General features: G+C 32.8%; 1 long non-coding RNA gene across 1 annotated transcript in view; it reads left to right on the top strand.

The window, feature by feature from the left end:
- The first annotated feature begins 2,571 nt into the window (after positions 1-2,571).
- The window catches only part of LOC129350712 (uncharacterized), a 9,133-nt gene continuing 2,818 nt past the window's right edge, over positions 2,572-8,886 (top strand). The window contains exons 1-2 of the long non-coding RNA XR_008604195.1: positions 2,572-2,802; positions 3,939-4,087. This is a non-coding gene — a long non-coding RNA (uncharacterized LOC129350712). The remainder of the gene's footprint in view (positions 2,803-3,938; positions 4,088-8,886) is intronic.

The following is an 8,886-nucleotide window of genomic DNA, read 5'->3' on the forward strand; positions in this document are numbered from 1 at the left end:
CTACGCAGTGACTTAAGTGCTTTCATGTTTTAATGACACCATTGAAGGTGTGTCACTGTATTTTGGTTCTAGTTTGGGTGATGATTTACGTATCATCACTGACTTAAACATCTTCCTTCTGTGGAAGCACAGCCATAACCTGATTTATCTTCCCTCCCCATTGATCTTGCCTTTCATCAGTACATCCAATTTTAATGTACAGTAAATTTCTGTTTACACTGTCCATGCCAATGTGTGATTACTAACGTGCATTGTTCCTTGTAAATATGCCTCCTCTCATGTTGCTTTTTCTTGCATAATACAGCTTTTGCATCCAAATAAATTTCTGTGATTTGGATCAAGGCTTGAATTGTAGTGATGCCTGAATATAGTCCTTAGGTAGATCCAGCATAGGAACATGGCAGTCCCGCACAGATCATCTGTTATTCCACTTGGTTGAAGCTCAGACAGAGTACATTGCACTGAAGGAACTGAGGGTATGCAGAATATGTGAAAACTTCTCCACATGTAGAGATAGGTCTGGTCAGGATGGGTTGAATCTTCAAACGTTCATAAAATCACATGCAGCACCTTCTATCACCACTAGAAGGCAGTGTGGCATTTATTTATTAGTGTCAGATAGAGGCATTATTTTTACCCACTGAGCAGGAAAAACCTGAGCATGAGACAGATGATTATGACTCTTTAGTACATGTTATGTATTTAAAATGATAATTAAACCTATAGCTATTTAAATGATTGGACCTTTGAGAGTACAGACATTCTGACAAAGCTAATATCTTAATTTGTTGCTGTTGATGTTGTATAAAATCCATTTTCAACTGCAGGAACAGAGTATATTTACTCAAACATTGTAGTAAGAGAATTAACTTGACATGCCACCTAATATTTAACTACATTTTTGAAGAAATATTGCATTTTTAACCTTATTTTCCACCCCTCTGTACATATTTGCTACAGATCAAGATTCAAATAGCTAAACACAGTCATAGTCTAAACCCTATGATGCATTTTTGTTGGTTAATATATAAAGCAGTATAGCTAGGTTAATATATGCAATATAATATACTACTGTAGGGACACGTTTGCCCCCTCCATAGGTGTATTTGCAGGAGGTGCACACAAAAATATGTCCTCTTAACATTTACATGTACATTTGCAACAGCAAAGAAACAAAAGACATACACAGGTGAGAATATGTCCGATAGTTATTTTTCTTCATTGGTATCTCAAACATATGTTTTAAATGCGCTGGATGTTTTGAACATGAATGCAAATCTTGGTGAAACACATACAAGCAATTACAGTCCAGGGGTTTATTATTTATTTTAAATGAACTAATTTATCATTGACATGAAAATGTGCTGCATACACATTTAAAGAGGTTTCTGCCCAAACAAAAGACACAAAAGAGGACAGAAGAGTAAATCATGCCTGTATGTGTGTGTACTGACTCAGCAGGAATCATTAAAGAGAAGCTGATCAACTGGAGGATAAATATGCTTTACGGTAGTATGTTTAAATATATTTTGAGTTGTCAGCTGGTGTCTGAACTATACAAGTTTTCCTTTACATAAATAAAGATATGTTCGAAGCAGATTTGATGCAGAAAGGCAGAAATTTGTATATAAAAATTCACCAGTGCAGGAAATTAAGTGTTTGACAGTTAGACTGTATTGCTTGACTGTGAGTTTTTTTCAGATCAGTCTGTTTGGAAGACCTCTAGACCATTCACTTAATGATTAAACAAATATTTACCTATGAAACAAATGTGCAAAGTCCATTCTACCAGTAGACACCCACTTTTATATACAAAGTTTTTAACGTTAGCTTTATTTGACCAACTATTAAAATTCTGCAATAAATTTGTGATTATTTTAAAAGTATACTATGCATGACAAGCAATATTTGTTTGGGATTATCTGGTTTTCCGCATTAATTAAAAAGTTGACAATCTCCTTTAAAACAATGTTGACTATCTATCTATCTATCTATCTATCTATCTATCTATCTATCTATCTATCTATCTATCTATCTATCTATCTATCTATCTATCTATCTATCTATCTATCTATCTATCTATCTATCTAGAATATAAATATAATATATACACATGAAATATCCTTAAGGGTCCGTGTATTTATCTGGTAATTGGATTTTCCGTTCTGAAACGGGTATTGAAAAACAAAAAACAAGTGGTTATTTGAATTTCGTTTTAAAATACAAAAACTAAAATTGAAATACAAGGCGTTTTTCTTTTTCATGATCAAAAAGGGATATGCGATTTTTAAAAAATGCTTTGATTTTCGTTTTATATTTAGAATAAAAAGAAAGTAAAATCAGTAAGAGACAGAAACGAAAAAAAGTTCCGTTTTTTCATTTTCTGAGACCGGAAGTGGTCATCAGCAAGTGTGGAGCCAAACAGAGTACGGTGCATAGACTGTATATACATTTTTTTTCGTGAAATTTCATGGTCAAAATGAGAGATCAGGTGGCCGATCTTAAAATAAATCAATACTGATTTTTTTTATAGAGCGTTAAAGTTTTGGGAAGCCAGGGGGCGGGACTACTTGATTGACAGTCTGGTTTGGAATGATTGACAGGTCCTATGGAGGAGGCAGCAGAGAATCTGCTCTCCTCGTTTGGATTAATTCTGATATAATAACTGTTGGTTTATTTATTTATTTATGGAGCAGCAGAACATTTTACACAGACAGTTTTCCTGCCCGTTTGCTTGTTTCAACCAGTTTTCTACCTTCGGCTGATTCTACCAGCAGACACTGAAAGGACTCTGATAGTTTGGTAAGTAAATGTTTATTTTCGTATCGGTGCCGCTTTTAATGCACTTTATATGCAGCTTTGGTGTCAGATATAATGTGTGCCATGCACTCCAGATGTTGGTGGAGTTTGTTTCAGTGTGTGTTGACCAGAGAAGAAAGTTAGCATAGTAAATATTAGCTTTAATGTTAGCGATGCTAACCGAGCTAGCTGCTCAGTGGTAGCCTGATTAAAGCTAACGTAGCATCAAGCTAATGTGTTGAGTTTCATGTAAACAGCTGAAGTGTGTTGTGTTCCTGTAATGTGGCTCATTAAGTTCATAAAACTGTGGCTGGTTGACATTAATGTAACGTTCAGGAAACTTAAATGTGATTAAAACAGTAACGTTAATGTGGTAGTTGTCAGTAATCAGCTTTAATTTGACACTAAAACAGACTCTGATAGTTTTAAATGACATCAGTTTCATTAATTTGTTTAAAATTCTCTCATTTGTTGTTGTGATGTTGCTGCTGATTCATTAAAAGCAGATGATCCGTGTTGAAGATACGTTTAGTTCTAGTATCAGAAGTACAAGAAGGAAAATGGAAGTTTAGTTCTGCTACGTCAAAGATTTCAGGAATAAAATAACTAAATGAATCTTTATGCCTCAAACTTTATTTTTACAATAAAGAAATAATGAAATAATCACAGATAATAAAAATATAAATAGCAGAGAAAACCTGAGAGAATAATTTCCTGAAAAGTCTGTGAAGGAAAAGCAGCTTTTTATCCTGAAAGATCAGAATCAGCTCCAACATCTGCATCTGACAGCATCAAGTCAACCAGAAAGAAAAGAAAAAAGAAAATGACTTCTTTCTGATCACATCTGTTCCGCCGCTCACAGTCTGCTGCTGCTCACATTCTTCACATTTATAGTCCACTTTTAAAAGCTCAGCAGACAGGTCTCTGCTTTGGAGTGTGACGATGTCGTCGGTGATGTGGAGAGTGAAGTTTCCGTTTCACCCACAGCGTGCTTTAGGACAGCCAGGTCGAACTTGATGTTTGAAATACTGACCGACAGCTCAGATTTAACTGTCTGTAGTTCTGTTTTGATGGGTGTTAAACTTTCACTCAAAGCCGACAGGAGCTGGGTCTTTAAAATAACCGCCGTCTCGTTACAGAGTGAAAGAAGCAGTTTCTCCTTAAGGTCAGAGATTGCAGCATCTGAGGGCCTCTTCAAAAGAAGATGTAGTTGATGAAGGCGTTCTGGAGCAGGACCAGAAAGACCACGACCAAGCAGCCTTGAGATCTTAGGCAGTGTCTCCCTCAGGTGGGTGTCAACAGTGTTCATGGTCAGGTCTGTGGTAATCCCGTCAAAAAACAAAACAGAAAAAAAATCTAGATTATAAATCAACATGTAACCAAAGCACTCTGTGTATAACGCCATAGTATAGGATGTAGTTCAGAAAATGTCAAAGTATAGTATACTTTTCAATAATAACATAGTATGGCCTGTAGTTCATAGTATAGTATGTCGGCAAAAAAATCCAACTGATTATTATGTGGTTGAAAAAGTACAAAATGATAGGATGTTGCCTAAAATTGTCATGTATGATATGTGGTTCAAAAAATGTCAGAATGCAGTATATTGTCAAAATAGTATGTTTTTCAAGAAAACATCAGAGTATATGTCGTCTAAAAAATGCCATAGAATAATATTTCATTGCACAAGTAAAAGTATAGTAATTTTTAAAACTGTTCAAATGCTTATAATATGTTGCTAAAAAACAAAAAAAAATAGAACAAAAAAAACGTCATAGTAATGTGTCAATTTAAAAAGCCTATAGTATAGAGTGTCGCCCAACAAACGTCATAGTATAGCATGTCACCCAAAAAACGTCATAGTATAGCATGTCGTCCAAAAAACATCATGGTAGAGTATGTCGCTCTAAAAACATAGTATGTCCTTTGGTCCAAAAAACGCCATAGCATAGAATGTCGTCCAAAAAACGTCATCGTATAGCATGTCGCTCTAAAAAAAAAAAAAAAACGCCTTACTATACTATGTCGAAAAAAAATGACATTTTTCAACTTGTTGTAAAAACGTGCCATATGAAGAAATAATGTACAGGAGGATGTGAAAAACACTCCAGAAAGGTTTTCTTTGAAAAAAAAAATCATCATGAATTTTGGCGCAAAAAAACGCCTTACTATACTATGTCAAAAAAAAAAAAAGCGATTTTTCAAACATGTTGTAAAAACGTGCCATATGAAGAAATAATGTACAGAAGGCCGTGAAAAACACTCCAGAAAGGTTTTCTTTGAAAAAAAAAATCATCATGAATTGTGGCACAAAAAAAAAACGCCTTACTATACTATGTCGAAAAAAAATGCCATTTTTCAAACATGTTGTAAAAACGTGTCATATGATGAAATAATGTAAAGGAGGCCGTGAAAAACACTCCAGAAAAGTTTTTTTTGAAAAAAAAAATCATGAATTTTGGCGCAAAAAAAAAAAAACGCCTTACTATACTATGTCGAAAAAAAAATGTGATTTTTCAACAAGTTGTAAAAACGTGCCATATGAAGACATAATGTACAGGAGGCTGTGAAAAACACTCCAGAAAGGTTTTCTTTGAAAAAAAATCATCATGAATTTTGGCGCAAAAAAAATGCCTTACTATACTATGTCGAAAAAAAATGCCATTTTTCAAACATGTTGTAAAAACGTGTCATATGATGAAATAATGTAAAGGAGGCCGTGAAAAACACTCCAGAAAGGTTTTTTTTTTTGAAAAAAAAAATCATGAATTTTGGCGCAAAAAAAAAAACGCCTTACTATACTATGTCGAAAAAAAAATGTGATTTTTCAAAAAGTTGTAAAAACGTGCCATATGAAGAAATAATGTACAGGAGGCCATGAAAAACACTCCAGAACGGTTTCTTTAAAAAAAAAAAAATCATGAAATTTGGTGCAAAAAAAACGCCTTACTATACTAGATCGACAAAAAAAAGCGATTTTTCAACATGTTGTAAAAACGTGCCATATGATGAAATAATGTAATGGAGGCTGTGAAAAACACTCCAGAAAGGTTTTCTTTGAAAAAAAAATCATCATGAATTTTGGCGCAAAAAAAACGCCTTACTATACTACGTTGAAAAAGAAATGTGATTTTTCAACATGTAAAAACGTGCCATATGATGAAATAATGTAAAGGAGGCCGTGAAAAACACTCCAGAAAGGTTTTTTTTTTGAAAAAAAAAATCATGAATTTTGGCGCAAAAAAAAAAAACGCCTTACTATACTATGTTGAAAAAAAATGTGATTTTTCAACAAGTTGTAAAAACGTGCCATATGAAGAAATAATGTACAGGAGGCCGTGAAAAACACTCCAGAAAGGTTTTCTTTGAAAAAAAAATCATCATGAATTGTGGCACAAAAAAAACGCCTTACTATACTATGTCGAAAAAAAATGCCATTTTTCAAACATGTTGTAAAAATGTGCCATATGATGAAATAATGTAAAGGAGGCCGTGAAAAACACTCCAGAAAGGTTTTTTTTTTTTTTTTTTTTTAAATCATGAATTTTGGCGCAAAAAAAAAAACGCCTTACTATACTATGTCGAAAAAAAAATGTGATTTTTCAACAAGTTGTAAAAACGTGCCATATGAAGAAATAATGTACAGGAGGCCATGAAAAACACTCCAGAACGGTTTTCTTTGAAAAAAAAAAATCATGAAATTTGGCGCAAAAAAAACGCCTTACTATACTATGTCGAAAAAAAAATGTGATTTTTCAACATGTTGTAAAAACGTGCCATATGAAGAAATAATGTACAGGAGGCCGTGAAAAACACTCCAGAAAGGTTTTCTTTGAAAAAAAAAAATCATCATGAATTGTGGCACAAAAAAAAACGCCTTACTATACTATGTCGAAAAAAAATGCCATTTTTGAAACATGTAAAAACGTGTCATATGATGAAATAATGTAAAGGAGGCCGTGAAAAACACTCCAGAAAGGTTTTTTTTTTTTAAAAAAAAAATCATCATGAATTTTGGCGCAAAAAAACGCCTTACTATACTATGTCAAAAAAAAAAAAAGCGATTTTTCAAACATGTTGTAAAAACGTGCCATATGATGAAATAATGTACAGGAGGCTGTGAAAAACACTCCAGAAAGGTTTTCTTTGAAAAAAAATCATCATGAATTTTGGCGCAAAAAAAACGCCTTACTATACTATGTCGAAAAAAAATGCCATTTTTCAAACATGTTGTAAAAACGTGTCATATGATGAAATAATGTAAAGAAGGCCGTGAAAAACACTCCAGAAAGGTTTTTTTTTGAAAAAAAAAATCATGAATTTTGGCGCAAAAAAAAAAACGCCTTACTATACTATGTCGAAAAAAAAATGTGATTTTTCAACAAGTTGTAAAAACGTGCCATATGAAGAAATAATGTACAGGAGGCCATGAAAAACACTCCAGAACGGTTTTCTTTGAAAAAAAAAATCATGAAATTTGGTGCAAAAAAAACGCCTTACTATACTAGGTCGACAAAAAAAAGCGATTTTTCAACATGTTGTAAAAACGTGCCATATGATGAAATAATGTAATGGAGGCTGTGAAAAGCACTCCAGAAAGGTTTTCTTTGAAAAAAAAAATCATCATGAATTTTGGCGCAAAAAAAATGCCTTACTATACTATGTCGAAAAAAAAATTTGATTTTTCAACATGTTGTAAAAACGTGCCATATGAAGAAATAATGTACAGGAGGCCGTGAAAAACACTCCAGAAAGGTTTTCTTTGAAAAAAAAAAATCATCATGAATTTTGGCGCAAAAAAAACGCCTTACTATACTATGTTGAAAAAGAAATGTGATTTTTCAACATGTAAAAACGTGCCATATGATGAAATAATGTAAAGGAGGCCGTGAAAAACACTCCAGAAAGGTTTTTTTTTGAAAAAAAAAATCATGAATTTTGGCGCAAAAAAAAAAACGCCTTACTATACTATGTCGAAAAAAAAATGTGATTTTTCAACAAGTTGTAAAAACGTGCCATATGAAGAAATAATGTACAGGAGGCCGTGAAAAACACTCCAGAAAAGTTTTTTTTGAAAAAAAAAATCATGAATTTTGGCGCAAAAAAAAAAACACCTTACTATACTATGTCGAAAAAAAAATGTGATTTTTCAACAAGTTGTAAAAACGTGCCATATGAAGACATAATGTACAGGAGGCTGTGAAAAACACTCCAGAAAGGTTTTCTTTGAAAAAAAATCATCATGAATTTTGGCGCAAAAAAAATGCCTTACTATACTATGTCGAAAAAAAATGCCATTTTTCAAACATGTTGTAAAAACGTGTCATATGATGAAATAATGTAAAGGAGGCCGTGAAAAACACTCCAGAAAGGTTTTTTTTTTTTTTTTTTAAATTCATGAATTTTGGCGCAAAAAAAAAAACGCCTTACTATACTATGTCGAAAAAAAAATGTGATTTTTCAACAAGTTGTAAAAACGTGCCATATGAAGAAATAATGTACAGGAGGCCATGAAAAACACTCCAGAACGGTTTTCTTTGAAAAAAAAAAATCATGAAATTTGGTGCAAAAAAAACGCCTTACTATACTAGGTCGACAAAAAAAAGCGATTTTTCAACATGTTGTAAAAACGTGCCATATGATGAAATAATGTAATGGAGGGCGTTAAAAACACTCCAGAAAGGTTTTCTTTGAAAAAAAAATCATCATGAATTTTGGCGCAAAAAAAATGCCTTACTATACTATGTCGAAAAAAAAATTTGATTTTTCAACATGTTGTAAAAACGTGCCATATGAAGAAATAATGTACAGGAGGCCGTGAAAAACACTCCAGAAAGGTTTTCTTTGAAAAAAAAAATCATCATGAATTTTGGCGCAAAAAAAATGCCTTACTATACTATGTCGAAAAAAAATGCCATTTTTCAAACATGTTGTAAAAATGTGCCATATGAAGAAATAATGTACAGGAGGCCGTGAAAAACACTCCAGAAAGGTTTTCTTTGAAAAAAAAAATCATCATGAATTGTGGCACAAAAAAAAACGCCTTACTATACTATGTCGAAAAAAAATGCCATTTTTGAAACATGT

The sequence above is a fragment of the Amphiprion ocellaris genome, chromosome 15 (genome assembly GCF_022539595.1).
Source record: "Amphiprion ocellaris isolate individual 3 ecotype Okinawa chromosome 15, ASM2253959v1, whole genome shotgun sequence".
Taxonomy (NCBI): domain Eukaryota; kingdom Metazoa; phylum Chordata; class Actinopteri; family Pomacentridae; genus Amphiprion; species Amphiprion ocellaris.